Source organism: Engystomops pustulosus, chromosome 11 (assembly GCF_040894005.1).
Source record: "Engystomops pustulosus chromosome 11, aEngPut4.maternal, whole genome shotgun sequence".
NCBI classification, from domain to species: Eukaryota; Metazoa; Chordata; class Amphibia; order Anura; family Leptodactylidae; genus Engystomops; species Engystomops pustulosus.
This window is the reverse complement of record NC_092421.1, coordinates 81,982,118-82,007,671: the sequence shown is the minus strand read 5'-3', so window position 1 is coordinate 82,007,671 and position 25,554 is coordinate 81,982,118. Positions and strand designations below refer to the sequence as shown.

The following is a 25,554-nucleotide window of genomic DNA, read 5'->3' as shown; positions in this document are numbered from 1 at the left end:
GATTTAGTGACCCATAAAAACTTATTTCTAGAGATGTCTACACCTTCTAATAACTTGTCCAGTAGACTCTTATTGTCACAAGAGGTTCTGCACCTTCAGGTAATTGGTATTTAGTGACCAGTAAATTCTAATTGTAAGAGGGAATGATATAGGGCAAAGTATGCTCATGGAGAGACGTATAAAGCGTTCTGCTGTCTAACACTGTGCCTGTTCTCAGTCACTCGGCTCCTTCTCCTCCTCTCTCCATAGACCTCCATTGTGAGGTGTTACATGACACCTATTTGATCTTCTGTACATATTTCTCTTACAAGGCAGATTCAGCAATAGTTTCTGAGCTTTCCGGCTCTGACATATCATTGGTCCATCTGTAGAGTAGGTCATCGGTATCAGGTGGATGAGGGTTTGTCATGCTGATTTCTCCTCCATCCTTGTTGATTAGCTCCTCAGTGGTTCAGTAACTGAGCCTAGACATTGCCCATGGTGGGGAAGGGGCCTGGCTCCGCCTTCATGACAATAAGTCATAGAGTAGACGACCAAACACCCTCCATGTGTCAAAAACAAATGTGGAAGTGGAGTTGTGAAGGTTCGGGGTCTATGAAAGGGATTTTTAAATTGTATCATTCAGGAAATTTGCTAAAGAAAAGTCATTTTTCATATACAAATACAATAATTCTAATAATTTGTCATACGTCCCCTCTAAGACCATTGTTTTTTTGTAAATTTCCAATAAAGAAGATAACAACCCGTGTGCAGTGAGCAGCTGTTTCTACCACGAGTGAAGGATTTCGATGGAAATTAGTTTGGAATTCTGTGGAACGGAAGCGGTTGGTTAAATGAAGGACAAGAGTGAACCAGGTTGAATATATTTTGGCTCCGTCTAGTTGGTAACTGTGGTCCAACCTTTGATACAACTACATTGTAATGACTCGCAGATTGCATAACTATGTCCGGCCTGTATCTGAATAATGAGAGACCATGAACTCCCAAAGTCACTCGCATGTAATTCAATCCCTGCAAATGCCAGCGCTCGTCTTATCCTATTCAGAACTTTTTCTTCCCCTGCAAATGTATTTCAACATATCAATTCCGAAGCGTGAGGTCTTTTTTATATCTAGGTCATGAGACAGTTTTACATTTTCTTTGTCTGCCTTTCCAATTCTACACATTCCGAGCCTCGGCTAATGTCAGATGTTCCTAAGATCCGCACTTCACTGGATGATGGGACCGGCTTTGAACGACTGCAGGAACGGGAAAGGTCTACGGTAATTGAGAGCTCAAACATTTTCTGAAGGTGTCGACGTCTAGAAGTCCGACTATTTTCACTGTTCTTCAAAAATATAAAATAAAAGTTTAAATTGACTTGAAACCTGGCCTAATGTTGCTTTTGGCAAAGAACTGAAGGGTTTAACTTGGTTGCCACTTAGGTGTTGTGTATGGAAAATGCGGAAAGAGATCGAAAGCTACAATTTATCTTTCCAAAATGTTCTCCTACAAGCACTTTCTTTGGCTAAGGCATCTGTAGGTGTCCTCAGGGCTTTACTGTATCTCAGTATGACTCTCATCTTAAATCAAGCCCAATAGGGCTGCGCTGAAGTCCGTCGGAGTTCACCAAGTTATTGTGGGTGCAGGTAAGTGTGTGTCAAGCGACACTTTTTTTTAAATACAGCGGTTTTTCCGAATCCATCGGTGCGCCACAATCCAATTGCATGCGCCAAAAACCCGGGCAAATCAGGGAAAATCAACGCAAAACAGTAAAATTTGGGTAACCCGATGGAGATACGCGATTTACTTACCCGGTCCTGCGCGATCCCCGCTGTGCGTTGTCCAACTAGAATGAACTGCGCCGCGATTCACAAAGATCATGTGCCCAATTTCCTGCATCTGTCGCTTCCCCGCTCAGGTCCGCCGCAGTTCACCTTCTTGTTCCGGGTGTATTTAAGTGCATTGTCTTGCGACTCAATTTTAATTCCCACGCTCAGTCCGAATCCGTTGGATTGTTCAACGGCGGCCAATCCCCCGATTTCTGTCCCATTGCGTCAAAATCCGTTCACGTCAGACACAATCCCCTTCTAAATTCCTGCCCCAGCGGCGCAAATCCCAAAAATTTCTAAAAGCCGTAAATAAGCCCCAATATGTATTGTCCCCAAGATGCATGGACATGACTACAGGGGGTAGAATCGCACCCAGGCCTTGGAGTCTGAGGGCGTCATATAGTCCGTCCCCATATGACAATACTATTAATAATGCATAATAGTAGGGAGTGCGGTTCAGTTAGAAATTTTGCAGAACTGGAAACTTCGCCTTCAGTTTCGCCTCTGAAGACTAAAGACTTTAGGTTCCATAGAAGTACAACATTGTCCGCCATAATGGATAAGTCTTCAAGACTATATTTTTATATAAGTTGTTCAATGTATTTTAATTTCAAGTGTACCCCTAAACTACGAACATCATCTTTAGCCTACTTTGAAGATTCATAGCTAGAGATTAGCTTTGGGGTTCCTCCACCAGGCCTGGACATATTGCCGGATTGGCGGTCAAACAGCCAATCCGGCAAATTGACGGCACTAAAAACTAGCCATGGCTATGATTGGCCAGAGTTCCACTGGCCAATCAAAGCCATGGCTAGTAGCTACATTCGAGGTCAAATACCGGGTCGGGTGTCTGATATGTGCAGAGCGACCGGTTGAACCCTGAACGGTAACGTCTGGTCCACTTATCTCTATTCATAACCAGATTTCCCACCCGATCCAGCATTAAAAAATGTAGACAATTTGCACAAAATTGCAAGTTTTAGGGTAAGGTTTGATCAGGCAGAATTTACTGTACTAATGTATGTATCGATGATCTGATTGGCTCCAGCTTTGTCCAATAGTTTTCTAAATATTCCTTAGGAAAATGGCAAAAACGAAAAGGTGTTCAGCTCCTACTCAGACGCATCTCGGAAACAGTAAAAACCACATTCTACAGTGGGCAGGCCTCAGGAGGAATATGTCTTGGAGAAATGTTAACTTTATTACGTATATAATTTCCATATGGAATTACCCTTAAATGTAGAAGAATGTACGTTCAGCCGGCGCTCTATACCCAAGCTGCACATAATACTCGGAGCTGAGCTTTTCTCGCCATGTAACAGACCTGGATCCCCGGTACCTGACATTATGATCTGGTAATTGGAGAACAAAGAACTAATTTAATCAGGACCAAGCTGCAGACTCGCAGCAGAAAACCTTGTTACAGGGAATTTGTGCTGATTGAACTTGTGTCCCGCTCTACTCCTTTGGTACGGCACAAGCCGTTTAATAGGTTTACTTGTATGTAGTTGTTTGTGGTCGGCACAGGCACGGATTTGTCCTCACGGATGGTGGAATATTTTGTCTCTCTACAAATAGATGTTATTATTGTGGGGAAACATTCAGCTTCTCGGCTTTTATCTTGTTTACTTCGGGTGTAACTATAGGAGTCAGAAGTTGGGCTCAAATGGGGCTCCATAATTCCCCTACCTTATCCGAAGACTGAATCACACTTGATAGATGGAGTCCTGTTGCTTCCTGTAAATGACAATTTCCAATGGGTCATCTACTGGATCATGCAGTCATCCGTCAGACCATTGGCAATTGTCAGAAATTTGCCAATTCTAGCAATTTTGGCTATGCCCATGTTTGAAAAGCGGACAGGGCTTGAGAAATCCCGCCCCCTTCCCTGTAAGTATAGGACCTGGGTTCAAGTCCCAGGGTCAACATCTGCAAATAGTTTATATGTTCTCTCCATGTTTGCGTGGGTTTCCTCTGGGTCCTCTGGTTTCCTCTCACACTCCAAAACATACTGGTTGAACAAGTGAAGAATATTCAGCACTCACGAGAAGCCACCAGAGTAAATGTATAAGCAGTCTTCTTATTAGCATCTCAGGAACAATACAAACTCAATGTGCAAACGGTCGACGCGTTTCGACGCTGTGCATCTTAGCCATGATCAGACTAAGACGCACAGCTTAGAAACGCGTCGATCGTTTGCACATTGAGTTTGTATTGTTCCTGAGATGCTAATAAAGAAGACTGCTTATACATTTACCATTCGGCGGTAAACGTGTCATATAATGACCGCAAATTGTGTTATTCTATAAGTAAACCGACTGGGCCAGAGATCCGTACAGCGTTTCCTGACAGGTCTTGGTTCTGGTCCTGGACAAACCCTTTAAACTTCTTCTTGTCCTTTTGTTTGACAAGTGTTTTTAAATATTTAAGAGCTTTGGAACATCTCATAAGGAAAACAAAGAAATCTGACAATCACTTTAACCATTTCCTTGCTTGATGGACCCTGCAAGAGTAAAATAAGGTGATTTGCCTGAGGGCAAGAAAAGCTGCAGAACCTCAGCCTGATGTCCATTATCTGGTGGGAGCGGCCGAGCACCTCCGGGCACCGGGGACCGGCACATCAAAGTAGATATTTGTGTTTGTGGATTCTCAAATGAATCATTTAGCATCTGATCCACTTACGTAGAAACTTGACTTCACGTTTCCGGCCAATATTTAGTTTTTATTGTTGCATGAGATTTTCAATTATTTTCTGATGTTTTGAGCTATGACAGAGGGGGGGGGGGTGGCGGGGGTTTGGGGTAAAACTATACAAAACCCAATGTAGGATCAGCTGCCGAACAATGGCTGGAGGCTGCGACAGTAATTTCTACAACTTTCAATCCACTTTGGTTTAGTAGGAAATTTTTGTTTTGCAAAAATTTACTCAACAATTGACCCTCATCCACCAAACCATGAAAGTTATTGTTGATAAATCCATCAGAAACCTTCATTATCAATTGATCAAATACATTTAGCATGATACCTCCCCACCCCCCATGTGTATAAACTTTGTATTACTGCTCAATTAATCAAAAACTGCACACTGGGTGTGGGTTACATAGCGAGAATTGATGTCATGCTATATAACCTGTGCATTGTACGAGCCAGCTCCACAGCTCGTCGGGTAACTTATATGACTCCATATGATGAAGTGGAATTTGGAAGATAAGTTCTAGGGCGTCGCTTTACGTGACATCATCTTGTTGTGTGCCAAACCCAAGTCTTTTTCACATGGAAACAGAGCTCACACCCCATCAGTGGTTCACCGTGACAATCCTGCCCGCGCATATTAAGAATGACATCAAATCTGTCAGCCCCTTCACACGACCTCCCCACCCCCCACCATGACAATGATCAAAGAAAAATGACTATGACACTTAGCCCCAGCGAAAGAAATGTAATATCCGAAGATAAACTTCTATGTAGTTATGTCACGCTGAAGGGGACAAGATGCACGGAACAATGACAAAGGGTCTTCAGATGAATAAACAATGATCTCTCTGGATGGGTTCATAGGGGCGGCTTAGATCTGGAGGGGTTTTCCGTCGGCTCAGCCGCCCCAGGCACAGTCCTGCTATTTTGGTTTATAGAGTGCAGCCGATATGCCGTCATTTTCAGCTGTGGATCATTTTAGAGAGTGGCAGGTGAAGCCGCAGTCATCTGTCAAGTGACAATAACGGAGTGTCTCACCCGATTTCAGAAGGCCACCGTGCATCACTCTGATAAATACATTTATTTCCTCCCCCTCTATGAAGCCTGGAGGAGCTCTTGGGTTCAGGTATTAGATTTGGGCTTGTCTGACTATGGCTAATGTTTGTAGTCTGAACTTACATAACTGGGGGGATAAGCTGGAGCCCTCGAGAGAAGAACAGAAGAATTAGGGGATTTATGACTTTTTAAACTTAGGGCACCCTTTGGAGGGCAGGTATAGACGTATACATGATGACGTTTTCATACAGTTTTATTCTGAAACATTGTCTTATGCTAATTTAGGGTCTTCAGGGGGTGGAACTTGACACAGTAGTCATGTGGTGAATGGACATCAGTAGTCTCCATAGGCAATGCTAATAATGGCGGTTGAGGCGGCCACCTGGGGCCCAAAGCTCCTAGCGGGCACATGACCACCCATCAAGTGATACTGCCCTGTAGAAATAATAAATAGAGGAACCTGCAGCCCCACTCTCCTCATACATACACACAACAGCCTTTTCAGGGACTCTAAAGGTCCACCATCTTACAGCACTGAAGATTCCTGAGAGACTTGGTCCTGGTTCCTTACAAAAGTCGTTATCATCAAACCCCTCAAGAACATTATAGTGCCCAGAGCCAATGGCAGATTAAATCCACTCCTGACTCAATTGTGAAGCAGAAGTGGTGCCCACTGGATCGGCACATCGGGCAGGGATTTTGGAGGTTGGAGGGTGACATCATGTTGTCTCTTATTTGTTTTCTTGTGACATTTAGTGCCCTTTAAAGGGAACTTGTCATCATGAACAGGTACAATAAACCTTACTAACCGACTCCCAGTGCCTTTGATGAAAAGTGCAGTGCAGGCATCCCAGCTTAAATTTGCTGATGCCCACCAGTAAAATCGTATCCCAAAATTTTCTCAGCTTTGGTCTATGAGGGCTCCGCCCATTGGTATGTGGCCACATGACCCTGCCCTTTACAGGGTGCATGAAATGGTGACAAGATCTGCAGTTTCAAACACTAAATTCACCACGCAGTGAGTGTGAGGCGTAGCCACTGGCAGCATGGAAAAAACATGACTCTTCTATTCTGAATATGGCTCATCTATACTTATTTTCAAGTCAGAAAAATGTTTGTAATTAAGGTACAGTGCCTCAGATGTTACTGCTATAAGGGGTAAAATTCTGTTGACAGGTCTTCTTTAAGGTCCAGATTGTAGGTCTGGAATTACTTCCAGACCTACATCTAATGCTACTACTCTACCCTGTATGAGAATAGTTTTCCTACTTACACTCTTTTACGGATATAGTCATATGACCCATCGTTATTGCCCAGTCCAATTACCTACATCCAGTAATGTTCTTATGAAGTCCTTCTGCCTTAACTCCTTCTCCTACACATCTGTGCTATTGGTTTGGTATTAGATTCTCCTTCCCTTCATATATCATCTCTTATAATAGTGATAACCTCTGACTCCTTCTACTCCATTATCTCCATTCTAGTCCTACAAGATGGAATTTTTCCTTCCGTAATGTTTTGTTGAAGCCGCCAAATCTGTGCTCCCTATGTACATCTCTAGTTTGTTAATATGATAAGAGGAGGTAAAAGCAACACTCCACCAAATAAACTTGGACTATCCATAAGACATCAGTAGTCAACATGCCAAGTGCCCTCTGTCCTGCTCTTGGTGCCTTCATTGCTTTATTCATCCCTCTCGTTGGAGCTCTCCTAAAATGGCTTCCGTCATAGACACGCCCACATCCAGTGCCCTGAATGTAAACAATGTAGAGGGGGGAGTGTCCAGCAGCTTAACTGAAGGAGCCAGCGGCCAATTTAGGGGAGACCCAGAAGCCGAGGTAAATTAAGAAATGGAGGAACCTTGAGCCACATGGTGGACACTGGGTCTGCAGACTATTCGTGACCTCTGTGTTTTAGGGGTGGAGAATCACGTGAATATTAGTTATCTGTTTATTATATACTTACTTGGACTTGTTTTTATTCTACTTTTTTAGGCTAAAATATTGTCACATGGTTATTGTACGGTATTTTTATTCAGGATTTTAGGATTACAACACAAACATTCAACACAGAGTAAAAGACTTTAAATGAGCTTTTTACCTAGAAGACTAAGTAGAAAAGCAACAGCTTAGCCATAATGTATCGCTGTGAGTAATGCCTCAGACCCCAGAGAGAAGGAATTATACTCCTATTAGGAAGTGACCTTTTAGACAGGTAGAAACGCTAATCCAATCAATTAGTCCCAAATACACAATACTTTCTTGTTAACCCCCTTCCAAAAATAGATAATTTGTTTTATTACTGAAATCAGTAGTACGGGAAATTCATCCCTCTCTTGTTGTGGCACCTCTGAAACTTGGCAGTGATCGAAGTGTGCCTCGTTTAATGAGGGCATGAGAGATTGAAAAGCGGAGATCCTCCACCGATATCATCAGGGCCGGCTCCAAGGTTATTCCACTTGGAAGGAAAGTTTGTAAATAGAAACTTATAAGGATTTGCCTGGGGTTACATCTTTCTCTTTGATTTGATTTTAAGAGGGTTGGATTAGTGGATCGCGACGTGGGGTTGTGTCTGCCATCGCAACTCATTCTTATAGGCAAGAGCTGAGCAAACCTTTTCCTACATGATGGCACCAGCCATTGGCACGGCTTCCCTTGGCCTTTGCTGGACTTGCAGAAGTTGTAGTTGAATATATAATTTTTGCAATACGATACAGGCAATATCCAATGGCCAGAAGTTTTTATGTCATGTATAAAGTGTATTAATGTGGAAATTAGGTGATCAGAGAGCCATGGGACTGAATGGAGGACGCCCAGGGAAGAATAAGAACTAGAAAGCAAGGGGTGCTATGCATTGTGGGAGAGTTATCCTTCCTTGTATTATGTGAGATTGAGACCTGGGAAAGAGCAACCATGTTGGTTCTGGGCAGGAACAGGGACAAAACAAGGGAGCAGACCCCAATGTAGTATATTTAAGACTCAAACATGGTGAAAAGCAAGGTAGGTTGGGATGATGACTGGTTGCTCGGGTTGTTAAAATGGTAAGTATTATGGAAGCTGGTATCCTCCATGCCATCCAGCCTACACATCCAGCCAGCCTACATTGTGGGACCATAGGTTGCAGAAGACATTGTCAGGGGAGTCCAGCGCATAAATTCAAAAAGCCAAGGAAGTGAATCAGGATCAAGGAATTGCTTTATTTAGACGTTGCATTTCGTCGCCGTAACAGTGTCTTCTTCAGGTCAAAAATTCTTAAAAATAGATCTTCACACCGGACATCCCTGTCATTGTCCTCTGGAACCTTCCAAGCCTTTTTTTGTATTATGAAGGACTCTTTGTAGCTTTAAAATGCCATAGGGTGTGGCCTAGGTGGGTGGTTGGAGTTAAAGTCACTAGACTATCTAACTCCTGGAGATGTAAATTTAGTTTAGGTGGCAATAGGCTTTGTACATATCAAAGGTTTATACACATGACTTCATCTCATGAATGATGATTGTATACAGACTTCTGTTGACACCCAAAGTCGCTCAAGGGATCTTCAACTTCACACTTGTGGTGGAATAAAATCTTTCTCTATACTCTTATAAAACTAAAGAGTCAGCCGCAGGGCACATTGAGCCATAAATGTAAGCATAGACATCCATAATACAACTGTATTTCGCAAAGCCCAAAGTTGGCCATTCACTTGACTCAACTGGAATCCCGCCTAACCCAACATCATACACGCGTGATTGGGGCTAGTGCTAAACGTCTCCCAGAAATCTCCAGTGGTGGCTTATCTACCATGAAAAGATAAGCCATGTTGAGATCCAACAGCCTGATCCTTCTCTCTCCTGACTTCGAGGTAGACTTGGGTGGCCTCCATGTTGGTTGGTTGGGTAGTTCTGGTCACAATGGCCATATTGGGTGAACATTGACCCACTGCGTATGGGCTTTTTGAGGATGGTAGCAGCCCATGGGTTATGAGTGTAACAATGATGTCTTCTATGTGGGAAGAGGTTCTTTTTTCGTAACGTTCCCTAGTCCTTGATTATCGATCTTCTAACGAAGAACAAAAAGGTGGAGTAAAAACATTTTAATGAGCCAGATGGAAAGACTAAGAATCAAAGCCATTGATTCCCTTCTCATTTACTCAATCACCTCCATGAAACCTCAGTTGGAGAATATATTGGGGGCCATTAATTGAACCATTATTCAGCTTATAGTCACAACTTCAGCTTCTCCTCTTCTCCAGCCTGAAGCCATTTATTTTTTATTTCCCCCCCCCCCCCCCATTTCTCCATGAGCTGTTTTCTTTCTCAATTTTTTATAAAATAAGTATAAATATTTAATGAAAATATTCCTTCCTTTTGCAGAGCATCGGAATAATAGGAGCTGGACATACGGTACAAATGATTTTTTACCTTGTGAGTGTTTACACAGCGAAGGAAGATGTTTTAAGGTAATCTTCTACCATAATAATGCATGACCGCTGGAAAAAGAAAAAAAAAATAGCCTTGCCATGAAAAATGTAATCCGATATTGCAACGTTAAGAAAAAACATGTATTTTACTGTAGTGTTGGTTCAGCTAAATGAATGCCGCAGAGATGCCGCAGTTGTCTTACAAAAACAGAAAGATAATGCTCCGAGAGGGGGAAATACTGGAGGGAGCGGTGGGAAACCTAGAATTATTATTACAAAACGGGGAGGTTGTGAATGTTTTTATGACCTTTTTGGTATCTCGAGTAGAATGCATTTGTTTTTATGTTTCCCAATTTGACTACTTGACGACTCTGTATTTAGAAGGATTGCACAGTTTCCATAGCGAAGTTTCATATTTTTGCTGATCGTCCGGTTTACCGATCAAGATGGGTGTCCAGTCCTCATCCCCCCGAGACATGAGGTCCTGATTCATCAAGTCTGAGTGACAGTAAAACTGCAGCTTTAATAATGAAGGGGTTCTTTATATGACCATATACATATACACTATATGAAAAGACACATATACAGGTTTATAAACGTTTCCCGTTTTGGGTCACTTAGGATTACAGAAGTTTTTATATTTGCCAAATGCCGGAATAATGAGAGAGAACTTTTTTAAAGACATTTTATTACCTTCTGCAAAGTCAAATGTTTCTATACATTTCTCTTGTATTTGTTACCATTGCCCTGATACTATATGACTTGGGCCACTTGTTCTTGATCTCCTTCCACAAGCTTCTCGCAGTTGGTAGGAATTTGGACCCCTTTCTCCTGACAGAACCGGTGTAACTGAGCCGTGTTTGTAGCCTCTTGCCCTCGTCCTTAAGCCACTTTGTAACCAGTTTGGCAGTAGCTTCGGGTCCTTCCTGGCTGATGTGTTGAGATGTTTCTTCAGTATTTGCTACATAATGGGGTTTATTTACTAAGGGTCCCGCGGCCGCATTTCCCTCGGGTTTTCCGACTTTTCGGGGCTCACATCGCCGGGACACGGATTTAGAAGGACTTTGTGTCGCACGCGATCAGATTTCGGCGCAACAAATCGGGGGCCGGGCCATCGAATGATCTGACAGATTCGAACAAACCGTGGGATTTAACTTTAAAATTGTGTCGCAAGACAATGCACTTACATGCACCGGAAAGAAGAAGGTGAACTCCGGGGACCTGAGCAGGGAAGCGACACATAATCCTGATGCCGCACCCTCATTGCTTTAAGGTATTGTACTTCACAAGCTTAGGATAAGTAGTGGAAAGGGGCTACATCGGGGGAGGAGTAAGTTGGGTGTCTCAACGTCTCACTTTTTGACTTCTGTTTTTGCACCGCAGAGTCTCCGTTTTTTGTAATGTTCTCTAGTTTCTGGATCATGTCTGTAGAACCAAGTTTCACCCATTGTTTCCTGATGGTTATAATATTCAGAGATTAGGCTAGAGAAAGCGTTGTGCAGCGCAAAACGACCCGTCGCCTTGCCGCATGACGGCGTCCTGTGCTGTCTGTGCACCCATTAAAGCTTTGAAGGATTACTCCGCTGAGTGCTGCATCGTTCTTCTGTCTGTCTCTATGATCCTTGCTACAAATGTCTGCTTAACCCCCCCCCTGGTTTCCTAAGTACTGCAGCAGGTGCCAGCAAACACTCCAGGAAAGCCCTGGACCCCTGTCTACACCTGGAGCGGTGCCAGTGCCGCTCCTGTTACTATAATATTCCACATCGGTCAAATCGGTCAAAAATGGCTTTTAAGGGAACCACGATTCTGGTCAATATCGAGAAATTTGGAAACCCATTTGGTCAAGAATATTCTCAGGTCTAAACTTTAGGATACTGTATTGAAAAATCTCTACTAAATCTGTAACCAATATTCTTCAGTTACCAGTCATCATAGATGATGGAATAATGAACTCTGGGGTTCATCTTTCTGAACGTTCTTCGTTGAGTCCTCCAACGGCAGTTTCCAAGCTTCGAAAAAACTCAGTTCTTGACATTGGAGTAGAGAGGACACTTATCTTCATAGATTTGTTTGGCTAAGGATTTCATCACGGCTTGGCTCTTATGTGCTGTGAAATCTTTGCTGATTTGTGCCATTTTCACTTCAGATCTGCCAAATAAAAATTTAATAATTGGGCAAATGTGTTATCTACATGATGATGAAATTGAGGTCAGACACATCCATTATCACATGGTAGTTTTTAGTTTTTGTATTTTTAGTCTAGAAGTAGGTGAAATGAGTCCCTTTCCAGCAAGTTGTATTGCCCCTTGGCCCATGTGACCTCGCGTCACCTCTGGAGCCCATTTATTAGTAGCCGATCTGATGAACCCCACAGCAGCTGGAAGACTTTCTACCCAGATTTTGAGAACATCGATTAAGCCACCCATAAAAAATTTGGTTAAAATGTCCAAATCCATAGATATTAGCGGGATTCACCACCCATCTACTGTGTATGGTGCCTCCTAAACTCTAACCACAGATGCCAGGGGGAACTAAAGATCTCTAGAAGTTCCTGGCAGTGTTTTCCCCCTATATTACACTGGCAATGAGCACCAGGACTAAGTTCGAGGCAGAAATTTGTGGTGTCGAGTCATTTTCACATTCGGAATTGTCACGTTTCATTTAGAAAGATCATTCTCCTTCCATCTACATTGGCAATGAGTCACTTTTAGAGGCTGGAGAGGGAATGTCACTTCAGATAACCCTATCGTGGCCTGTGTAGCACCCAGATTTATTCTTATGGTGTTATTTTAAAGGTGAGAATCCGGATTGTGACACTTCATGCTACAAAACTGGATATATTAGATGTTCATTTACAGCTAAAATGCCCATCTACGTCTCTGACTGCCTCTAGCAATAGCTCATAGCACCACAATGCAATTTCGATTTAATCTTTCATCTATTCATCATATCTTGCAAATGGCACCATAAACATGGTTCTAAGTGATGCTGAAGTGCAGAAGTGATGCTCTCCCTTCAGCATCAAAGAAAAAGTGACTCTTTTACCTCATTTGCATTGCAGGAGAACATTAATAGGTAAACAACCGATTTTTTAATTGAAAGAGGGAGGTCTTATACCCTCCCCGAGGGGGCTGTAGTCTAGTGGGGTAAAAGCTGGTGATGGGTTCCCTTTAATAAGAGAATATTTATTTCATAGATTAGCTCCACATTATGTAATACCGTCCCATAAATCTGGATATTTGTGGCCACATTGGCCCCCGGGCCCCCAGGATTGTACCTCTGCCCCACACAGTTCTGATCTCTATAAGAAACATGTTTATACACTATGGAGAAATATCAGTAAAAGTGTGCGGCTGGAATTAATTAGGGAACAAATAAATGGCAGATGTCCCGTCTCCTTCTTGGTAGCCTCATTGTTGAGTGGCGAGTGCGGTTACCAAATCTGCATTGTAAAGTCGCCCATTGTTTATTTCCCTTGTAACTATGTGAAAGGAATAGCTGTACTTACCATGTCTGCGTCTGCATTATGACTGGAGCTGACACCTCTGACAGCCGCATAGCACTAGCCAGATGGCAGGGGCCTGCGATCCTGAAATAGGGGCCTGACAAAAAGCCAAATGATTGGGAAAATGTCTCGTAACAGGAAAGAAAAATCCATATCCACCACGTCAGGAAATTCTGCTTGGGTGGGCATTTTGCTTAACCTATTATTTATATTTGTGTTATTGACTTTTTTTTTTTTTTTTACTTTTTATGTCATTAATATGCATTAAAAAATTTTTGCAAACTATTTTTATTTTGTGGGGTGTAGGAAGGCGGTTCTTTGATCAATTCTGTAATTTCTAGTTAACCTACTTGGTACCAAACACTTGGGAGAGCTTTTCCCCTAAGAAATAAAAACATTTTAGTATCTTCTTCAGGTTAGTTATCAAATGATACAAGGCGGTTCTAATGTGTCACATGTTCAAACTGCTCAGCTCTGATTGGTCACTACTAGCTGTATCAGCAGAGGGTGAGACAAGTACTTTTTAAGGAAGAAATGCAGCCACGTGGTACTTGCTCCAAGTTATACTCCTCCAAACAAAACCAAGACCCACTACTATGCAATGGAAAAGGGGATCTAATCTGTTAATGCTTTGTAAGACTCCTGTTTGTAGGACAAGGCTGTATTTCCTCTATCATTACAGCAGGCAGAAGGAAGGGGGAGGGGGATGTGCTCCTACACAGTATAACAGCCTGTGAAGCTACATCAAGGAGGGGCTCTGGTAATACCCCCAGAGCCCTTCTGACTCATTAGCATAATTGTACAAATAGTTTTTTAGAAGGAAGGAGGCCATGGATAACACATATAAGAAGATATCACAGCCCCGATGTCCCTGGATTTTCACGATGGATTTTGATGGTAGATTTCCTTTAGCCAACCATCCCCTTTAAATCTTCTATTGGTCTCACTAGTTTAGTTCCAATGTTTCCTAATGAATTTCTATTACTCAGGCTGCTGAGAATTCAGAATTTGTAATGTTTTTAAAGTTACGTGTTTGGGTGCGTTCTGCAAGATACTGCTAAGACGTCCCTCCAGAAATAATACAGCTGCCGGAGAGGAACTTAGAGCTTTTATTGACGCACTATTTCAGAGTGTGCGGAGGCCAGATCTTTCCTGACATGTCTCCTAAAAGCTGATGGGCCACTTCAGAAAGCCCAGCGATTAAATCCCTTGAGTCTCCTCTATCAGTCTATTTAGCCGCCTGGAAGAAATTGACCAAAAAAAATGTCAGACACATTTGGAGAACCAGGAAGGTGACACCAGGCGGCCGGGTACAGGGAGAGGCCTAATTAATATCAGGTTGTCTTTATCTGATATTCTCCTACTAATTCTATCAGCGCTGGGACCGCAGGCCCGATCTGCCTTCTCCGTGCCAGCTGCGGCTCAGCCCTGGAGCAGGAGGGATGGATCAACCCTGGAGCAGGAGGAATGGATCAGCCCCGGAGCAGGAGGGATAGATCAGCCCCGGAGCAGGAGGGATGGATCAGCCCCGGAGCAGGAGGGATGGATCAGCCCCGGAGCAGGAGGGATGGATCAGCCCCGGAGCAGGAGGGATGGATCAGCCCCGGAGCAGGAGGAATGGATCAGCCCCGGAGCAGGAGGGATGGATCAGCCCCGGAGCAGGAGGGATGGATCAGCCCCGGAGCAGGAGGGATGGATCAGCCCCGGAGCAGGAGGGATGGATCAACCCTGGAGCAGGAGGAATGGATCAGCCCCGGAGCAGGAGGGATAAATCAGCCCCGGAGCAGGAGGGATAGATCAGCCCCAGAGCAGGAGGGATGGATCAGCCCCGGAGCAGGAGGGATGGATCAGCCCCGGAGCAGGAGAGATGGATCAGCCCCGAGCAGGACGAATGGAACAGCCCCGGAGCAGGAGGGATGGATCAGCCCCGGAGCAGGAGAGATGGATCAGCCCCGAGCAGGAGGGATGGATCAGCCCCGAAGCAGGAGGGATGGATCAGCCTGGAAACAGGAGGGATGGATCAGCCCCGGAGCAGGAGGGATGGATCAGCCCCGGAGCAGGAGGGATGGATCAGCCCCGGAGCAGGAGGGATGGATCAGCCTTGGAGCAGGAGGGATGGATCAGCCCCGGAGCAGGAGGGATGGATCAGCCCCGGAGCAGGAGGGATGGATCAGCCCCGGAGCAGGAGGGATGGATCAGCCCCGGAGCAGGAGGGATGGATCAGCCTTGGAGCAGGAGGGATGGATCAGCCCCGGAGCAGGAGGGATGGATCAGCCCCGGAGCAGGAGGGATGAAACAGCCCCGGAGCAGGAGGGAGGGATCAGCCTCGGAGCAGGAGGGAGGGATCAGCCTCGGACATGGCAGAAATGGACACAGCTTTCTATAGGTCTAAAGCTCTGCCCGATATGATGGAGCTGGATGAAGAAAGATACATTTATTATTTCTTCATTTACACATTTCTAACTTCCTGTCTTTCCGCCCCACTATCGATTATATATCCATCCCACTATCTATACTACTTATCTATCAATCTATCCATCCATCCGGCCCTATAAAAAATAGAAAAATAGGCGGCACTCCAATGCTTGTGGGGATAAATCAAGTGGTTTTTATTCCCAAGTTGCTACGTTTCAGCCTCGTCCGAAGCCTTTCTCAAGCCCATTCATCCATCCGGCCCACTATCTATCTATTATATACAGATGAGTATATGTATGTATGTATGTGTGTGTGTATGTATGTGTGTGTATGTATGTATGTGTATATATGTGTGTGTATCTGTGTGTATGTATGTGTGTACGTATGTGTGTGTGTATGTATGTATGTATGTATGTATGTGTGTGTATGTACGTATTGTCCGCTGCTGTGGCAGTTGGAAGCTGTGCCGTGATTGGCTGCTGTTCTGCCACAGGTCATTAATATGAGCTCTGAGCTGTGATTGGTTACTACAGGCAATGAGTACAAGATGCTTATGTGTGAGGTAAGATGGAGAAAGACAGAGATAGGGGGAGATTTATCAGAATGTCTGACGTAAAACTGTTCTAGTTGCCCATAGAAAGCAATCAGAGATTGGCTGTAATTTTATAAACAGTTGTGGGAAACTTAAACATGATTGGTTGTCATGGGCATCTAGAACAGTTCTGCTCTCAGACACTTCTGATAAATCTCCCCACAGACAAAATGACAGTCAGAGTCACTGGAATGAGATTGTCAGAGACAGTCACTGGAATGAGATTGTCAGAGACAGTCTCTGGAATGACAGTGTCAGAGACAGTCTCTGGAATGACAGTGTCAGAGACAGTCTCTGGAATGACAGTGTCAGAGACAATCAATAAAAAGAGACAGTCACTCAAAGAAACCCATTCTATTTTGTTATAGCTAAGAGCAGTTATTTACTACCCCTGGCAAATCCAGGAGCTACAGCTAGTAATCTATATATCCCACTATCTATCTATCTATCTATCTCCATTCCTATCTATCTACCGTATTCTTCGGACTATAAGGCGCACACAAAATCCTTTGATTTTCTCAGAATTCAAAGGTGTGCCTTCTATATGAACCGTACTTACAGACAACAGCTGCCTTGTACTGTGCACATGTCTGCCACCTGCTGGTCATTCATCCTTATAATCCGGTGCGCCTTATAATCCGCTGCGCCTTATATATAAACCTAGATGTTTCAGCAGGCATTTATTGATGGTGCGCCTTATAGCCCGAAAAATACGGTATCTATCTATCACATAGATATCTTTCTATCTGCCACAGAAGAGGCAGCGCTCCAAAAATAAAGTGAAAAATTACTTTATTTTTATACTATGTATCATCTATCCGTATATCTATCTCCTATCTATTAGTATTATCTATCCGTCTATCTATCTCCTATCTATTATGTATCATCTATCTCCTATCTATTGTGTATCATCTATCCGTCTATCTATCTCCTATCTATTATGTATCATCTATCCGTCTATCTATCTCCTATCTATTATGTATCATCTATCCGTCTATCTATCTCCTATCTATTATGTATCATCTATCCGTCTATCTCCTATCTATTATGTATCATCTATCCGTCTATCTATCTCCTATCTATCTATCTATCTCCTATCTATTATGTATCATCTATCCGTCTATCTCCTATCTATTAGTATCATCTATCCGTCTATCTATCTCCTATCTATTATGTATCATCTATCTCCTATCTATTATGTATCATCTATCTCCTATCTATTGTGTATCATCTATCCGTCTATCTATCTCCTATCTATTATGTATCATCTATCTCCTATCTATTGTGTATCATCTATCCGTCTATCTATCTCCTATCTATTATGTATCATCTATCCGTCTATCTATCTCCTATCTATTATGTATCATCTATCCGTCTATCTCCTATCTATTATGTATCATCTATCCGTCTATCTATCGTCCTATGTTTCCCATGTTTATCTATACATTTCATATCTGCCCTGGATTTACATCTATCCGGTCGCTCCTTACATGTGCACGAGGCTGTTATAGAGAGGAGGTTCCTGAATTATTATTTTATGGAGAAGTCAAGGATTTATTATTCCAGACATTTTCCAGGGGTCTTTAGGCTGCAAATCCTCCATCCTGGTTTTTTTTGTGTAAAAATGTATTGAAGTGTAAGAATGTTTTGTGCAGAATTGTTGAATATTTTAATACAGATTTTTGAGTCAGTAATATTTAACATTTGTGGGATTTTGTTGCTATAATATTTATATTTTATATCAAACGTTTCATTGGCACATGATGTCCCTGACAATGAGGTTGGATCCATCTTGTTGTGTTTTTGCCTCCTCCGGCAGCGGTCGTGTCGCTGGTGACGACCTCCCTGATTTATATACTGCTTCATAGGCAGAATTTAGGAGATTGACTGGGGCACGACACGACAGGGCGCGCTCCTTTGTGTAGGATATTGGTAGCATGACAGCCTTTAACAACAAATTGATGCTGCCCCGGGCGCTTTGAATATAAGCCTTACATTAGTGATTGTGCACACGGGATTGGATTTACCATGGAACATTTACTGCCAGACACCATCCACTGCACATCTGCTGCTCCGGGCTTGTTCTTATATTGACTTCACCTCTATGACTGCCCCTATATAGAGTCATCACTATCATTATATATAGTCACACCCTGTGTCTCACCTCCTTCATTCTACAAACGGTCTTATTAAAAATGTGCTCAGCTCCTCCTGCTCTATAACATGCTGCCTGCAGATAGGACATTATGTACAATCTGCTCAGCTCCTCCTGCTCTATAACATGCTGCCTGCAGATAGGACACTATGTACAATCTGCTCAGCTTCTCCTGCTCTATAGCATGCTGCCTGCAGATAGGACACTATGTACAATATGCTCAGCTCCTCCTGCTCTATAACATGCTGCCTGCAGATAGGACATTATGTACAATCTGCTCAGCTCCTCCTGCTCTATAACATGCTGCCTGCAGATAGGACACTATGTATAATCTGCTCAGCTCCTCCTGCTCTATAACATGCTGCCTGCAGATAGGACACTATGTACAATCTGCTCAGCTCCTCTTGCTCTATAACATGCTGCTTGCAGATTGGACACTATGTACAATCTGCTCAGCTCCTCCTGATCTATAACATGCTGCCTGCAGATAGGACACTATGTACAATCTGCTCAGCTCCTCCTGCTCTATAACATGCTGCCTGCAGATAGGACACTATGTGCAATCTGCTCAGCTCCTCCTGCTCTATAACATGCTGCCTGCAGATAGGACACTATGTACAATCTGCTCAGCTCCTCTTGCTCTATAACATGCTGCCTGCAGATAGGACACTATGTACAATCTGCTCAGCCCCTCCTGCTTTATAACATGCTGCCTGCATATAGGACACTATGTACAATCTGCTCAGCTCCTCTTGCTCTATAACATGCTGCTTGCAGATTGGACACTATGTGCAATCTGCTCAGCTCCTCCTGCTCTATAACATGCTGCCTGCAGATAGGACACTATGTACAATCTGCTCAGATCCTCCTGCTCTATAAAATGCTGCATGCAGATAGGACACTATGTACAATCTGCTCAGCTCCTCCTGCTCTATAACATGCTGCCTGCAGATAGGACAATATGTACAATCTGCTCAGCTCCTCCTGCTCTATAACATGCTGCCTGCAGATAGGACAATATGTACAATCTGCTCAGCTCCTCCTGCTCTATAACATGCTGCCTGCAGATAGGACAATATGTACAGTCTGCTTCTCCTACCCCGGACTCTTGGTGGCATTTGAAAGGAAATCAAAATACAGATTATTCTATATAAAGGATCGATTTTTAAGTTTTGACACAATGTTTTCTCTCCATTTCTTTCATGTCTTTCCCTGGTGATAAGTTTCTATCAGGATTTAGGTGAATTTCCCCTTTAAAGGAGCGGCTTCTCTAATGCTCCGGGTGTGTTATAGTTAATATTAGTTACAGACCTGGGATAGTTACAGCGCAGATGTCTTGTGGAATGTAACAGCAAGAAGGAGATTATACAATGAAGTTTACGCCTTTCCCAGTGTTTATAATGGCGCACAATCCCCTTTATGACATCACATTATGTAATAGGCTGGCACAGGCATCCGGAGTGACATCACGCTGATGGGTTGGTGTTACTGTGTGAAACTACTGCCCCTTGTTTAACCTCTTCATACCCACGGACACATATTAATATTTGGAACTGATTTCCTAATATATGTGACCCTTTCAGCGCTGGTTGACCTTAAACATTCTTTGGTAACTGAAAAAATGAATACATTGGTTAAATGTTACATAATACAAGGGATACAACCAGAGAAGCTACAAGGTTATACATAGTACAGCAGTCAAAAAAAAAAAAGAATTCTAGAATTTAGACCTACACAAAAAAACAAAACAAAAAATATTGTAGTTTTGTTGGATTGGGATTTTAATACTCATAGAATATGGAAACTCCAAACTAATTGTTATTATGTAAAACATATAAATGACCATCATAAAACATAAAACTTGAACAATATAAACAAATCCAATACACTTCCAAAAATTCCATACAATTAATTTAAAGGGAATCTCCCATCACAATCCATCCTGATAAACTCCAGGGACATTACTCATAGATCTGGGCACCGTGACTGTGGTATCTTCTTATATTTGTCATCCATGACCTCCGTCCTTCTAAAATCAACTTTTATAATTATTCTAATGAAGGATTCTGGGGGATGTTACCAGATCTCCTCTGCGCCGTAGCTTCACGGGCTGTTTGGCTAAGTTCACACGTTACTTTCCTTAATTAAAAAAAGCGTTAAAATGTAGCAATAAAAAATCCTGTTGACATCAATGTAAACTTTGTCATCCATTATGGTTAGTTAGGCAGGGATCCGTTATTTTTCAACAGAGAAAAAGTACTGCAGCTACCATCATTTTTTCTGTCCAAAAAACGGGTCTCTGCCTACATGGAACATAACGGATGACATAAAATTTACCCTGATGTCAATGGGATTTTTAATTTGATACATTAAACCTCCGTTCTTTGGATTTTTTTTTAACATAGGAAAGGAAGAGAGGTTTGAACGGTAGTGTGAACGTAGCCTTACACTGTGCAAGAGACTTCCTCCTCCCACTGTGTGAGATTACAGCAGACAGAGAGAGGGGGAAGTGCTCTTGCAAAGTGTAACAGCCTGTGAAGCTACAGCAGGGAGGGATTCTGGTAATGCCTCCTAGAACCCTTCTGGGTCATTAGCATAACTTAGTTATTTTTAGAAGTAAGGAGGCCATGGATAACAAATATAAGAAGATCCCACAGTCCCGGTGCCTGGATCTGTGAGTAATGTCCTTGCTTTATCAGGATGGATTTTGATGGTAAATTTCCTTTAAGTTAATGGATGACATTAACAGCAAAATAATATTTGAATTACCTCCAGATAACGTCATCCTTCTAGTCAAGCGCTGTGTGGATCTCCATTTCTTGCCATTTTCTATTCATAGCTTTTAAAAACGCAACCCGTCCTATAAAAAACAAGGACTTGAATTTTGTAGGATGGGTTATATTTTCTTAAGACATGTTGATGATAAAATGAAAAAAATGATGTCATTAGGGTCATAGGGTTTTATTTTTGACTATTTAGCTCTAAACATTTGGTCTGGGGATAAAAAAAAAACACAAGCATGAACAAAGATTTTGATAAAAAACAGAACCTATGGGAAATGAACCCCAGTATAAAAGCAGTGATCATAAACTGACTATATTTTGTGGTTAGTTGAAGCATCTTTTCTTCTATAAGGCCACAATGTACACAGTGTACTCCCTCCCTGCGGGACAATAATCTTAGTCTAAAGGTCAGTTCACACTGAGTTTTTAGGCAAAGATTCTCTGACTGGAAAATCAGTTGCCAAAATTGCTTTCCGATAAAAACTATGGGAAGCCACAGTGTCCTTTTTCCATAGATCACTCATAAAATAGGGTGCATCGATCTGAATCGGCGTCCGATTTTGATCAAGTTTTTGATCCTTTGTCTTTGTGCATGGAGTCTTATGAGTGGTTGTCCAAAACTTCCCTATGTAAATATTGTGTGATTATTATCAATGCTTTATCCCTCGTGTGGCCCCTCTTGACCTTGTCCGAGGTGACATGCGATGTCGGTCTTGGGTTCCCCATGACTTGGAGGCTGCTCGCACTGTACACGGCTCTGTCTCTCGTAAGTGGTTGGGTGATTAATTAGATCCTAAATGCTTTATTTATTTACCTTTCTTGTGGAAAATCAACTTCATTTATTTCTACAATATTCACAATATAATTAACACAGGGTTTCCCAATGATGAATTGTGTCCTCCGATAGTTACTGTAAACACCACCAGCGAATGGGGGGGGGGGGGGGAAGAAAAAGCTTTCATCGCTGAAAAATATTGTTGTGTTAATGTCTCGCTGCCGTAAGTCCGCGGTCAGTAAAATGAAATCTATTGACTGCTGACATTGTGCCGCTGCCGCCGCGTTCTCCGTGATGGAGATGAAATCAGTAAGTAATAATTTCGAACAACAATAAAAATGATATCTATATATTAACAAAATGTCACTAAGTGAATAAAAATTATATATCATATTATCTTGTCTTATTGTAAAAATCATTCAGTTTTATTTGACAAGTGGAAATGGCTTTGCTCGTAATCGAGTGAGTGGTGGGGAAATAGTCTGAGAGATGGTGAAGGCTGGTGGCATCTTGTACTGCTTCGTAACCTTCTAGAACATCCTCTGGTGGGGAACTACAAGCCTCAGCATCTGCTCCTACTCTCTTTCTGTAGACATACAATACAAGCGAGGACGGAGTACGTCTGGAGAAAAGGAGTCAAATTCACAGGGCCGGGCAACGTTAAAAAATCGAAAAATAATTAAAAATAACACTGATAAAGCATCCGTCAGCTTTATGACATTCGTGGCTGCTGGAAAGACTTGGGCCATTGTCTGGTTGGAATTACTCCAGGTTTCCAGTCACAGAACCCTAATGGCCATCCAGTGGCTTTGGTCTTTTGACCAGCTGGGAATGTTGGCAAATTGACAGCTGCCTCTAGAGCAGGGTAAGTACTGAACCTTGATAGGGTCTCCTACCAACACAAAGTCGCGGTTGACTTTTAGATTGTCCTAAGATGTGGCCATCTTGAAGAGTGTCTCCTCTCATGCGTGTCCTGAATGCAGCAAACCATAGTGCTGCACCACCCTACACCTCAATCTACAAGACTACACGTACCCTCCATTGTGCTGATGACAAAGACTGACCTCCATTATTCTGTCTCCAAAACTTTGTTACTCTAAAATGGTTGATTTTGGCTGTAAGTTTAATTCAGACTTCCTAAGGTCAAGGAAATTACCTATGGGATCTCTTTTTCATTTTCACCTCCATACTGGGCACTCAAGGGGAATTCATGCCCCACAAAGACCCATCAGGTCCACCAAAAAATTTCAACCTAAGCAATCTCAGAATCAAATGGACCTACGGGTTACATTGGTTATATCACCTCACTTGGCTTTTCTCCCCTTTTCTTATCTTCTGTATCAGCACTGGACTAGATGTGCCCCCACGGCCTTGTCATGCCAGACTTGCACGTTTCTAGTTTGACCTGTCTGTATCTTCATTTTCTCCTGGTATTTTTTCTTAACCGTCTTTATATTCACAGAAGACCAAAGTACAAACAAGTCTGACAAAAATTTAAGAAAGTCTGGTCACCATCGATTGCTTTAGTCCCATAGATATTTACCACCAGGCCATTAATAAGACTGTTGCTATGGTGGCCACTACTGTTACAACGTCCAGTGTTGCTTCATTTCTAGCAAATTATTACAAAGTCTCCATTTCGGAAGGTTTTATTGAAAACAACCTGAATCGGAAGGTCTTGTTGGAACGAGAGTTAACAAAAACATCGAGAAGCAGGAAAGTAGGGAAACAATCCAATTAAAACGCGTCTAAAATCTCTTTATTCTGTAATTGCTTGGCGTAGATCACATATCCTCTCCTCCACCACCGAGAACAGTCAACAAAGTATACTTGTTTAGCACCTGGAAGTTAATTGAAGGGACCCTTGACCTATAAACTGTCACATGACTATTGATTTTCAATGTGGCGAGGTTCTTTGTTACCCTAGGCGTGTAGCTCAGCACATTTAGAGCAGTTTTTCCCTTATCAGCTCAGTCCCTAAGTACTTGTACATTAAGGCAGCAAATATCCACAGTTAACGGTGTGTCACATGGTAGTCAAGTGGACGTGCCAAATTTCTAATGAAGTTGGGTTGTTGGCAAACACACCAGTCATCATACATTGCGAGAGGTCTCCTTTTGTGTATCTCCAACACACTCGAGTGCATCTAAAGATACCAGTTACATAATTGTCTAAGGGCCAAGCAATTGGGAGAATAGAAATGTATCCAGCGGCAGATTTTTTCCTACATCGAGCAATCTCCATGGTATCAACGGAGAAGATTCCTTCTTACCCTTTTTTATATCCCGATTAATAGATTTTTGTGGCTTTGGGTAGAAAATATCAATTCCATGTAGATCTACAATCTCCCTCTTACAATATGATCTTATCATGTCATCCTTCCTACGCCCAAATCTTTTTATTTTTACGTTTTTATATTTTTATGCAGATTATGTGAGATGTCGGCCTCCTCGTAGGCCTTTTCGAGAAGATGTCTATTTTCCATCTATCTATCTAAAAATTATATAGAAAATTGCAGCTCTCCTGAATCCAAACGTAATATATGGAATAAATCCACTGGATTGCTGCCAATTTAGTATTTTTTTTAAATAAAGAAGATCTTACCTAGATCTGGCGCCCAAACCACTGAATGAGCCGTGCTTATCTATCTATGACGAGCAGTCATCCCACCAAAGCCCTGATGTATCTCCAGTTTTGAAATTCTCAATTAAGTTTGCTTGGTTACAGGATAAGTCGTGTCGGAAAAGAAAAGTTGATCAGGCATCCACAGTAGGTAGAAAGTTAAAAAATAGTCCATCTTTTATTGACTTGTTTTTTAAATCATACCTGCCTACTTGAAAGCAGAAGACCTACGCGTTTCTTTTTCTTCTCAGCCCTTGGCCACGAGAAAAGATTAAGTAAGTGTGAAATGCGTAGGTCTTCTTTCAAGATTTACATACTTCTATCCTACGATTTTTAACATGAATTAATAAAGGACTAGATTTTATTTTTTTACCTATTACGAGTGCCGGGTCAAAATTCTTTTTTGAGGACTTATCTTACATTCTGTCTGTCCGTCTTGTTTCAAGGACATCTATCGCCAAGATGAAGGATTGCAGGGGATGGAAGGGCCCTTCAGGCTCATTTGTATGATTTTTAAAGCCTTTTTATGGGCGTCAGAAAGTAAAAGAAGAAAGGAGCACACGTCGGCATGTAAGTGCGCTTGGTTTACAATCCTTCATCCTTTCCTTTAACCCAAAGCATGTGACAACAGTGTTCTTCAAAGACATAAAAAATATGTGATGTATCTATCTATCTAGAAATGTAAAGTCCAGTACAGCACAATGTATTAATATACAACCTTTCTAGAACTTGGGAACCTCGAATA

General features: G+C 42.4%; 1 long non-coding RNA gene across 1 annotated transcript in view; it reads left to right on the top strand.

Annotated features, from left to right (window-relative positions):
- Positions 1 to 25,554, top strand: part of LOC140106615 (uncharacterized) — a 77,845-nt gene that overhangs the window by 8,388 nt on the left and 43,903 nt on the right. Inside the window, exon 2 of the long non-coding RNA XR_011850821.1 lies at positions 9,916 to 10,001. This is a non-coding gene — a long non-coding RNA (uncharacterized lncRNA). The remainder of the gene's footprint in view (positions 1 to 9,915; positions 10,002 to 25,554) is intronic.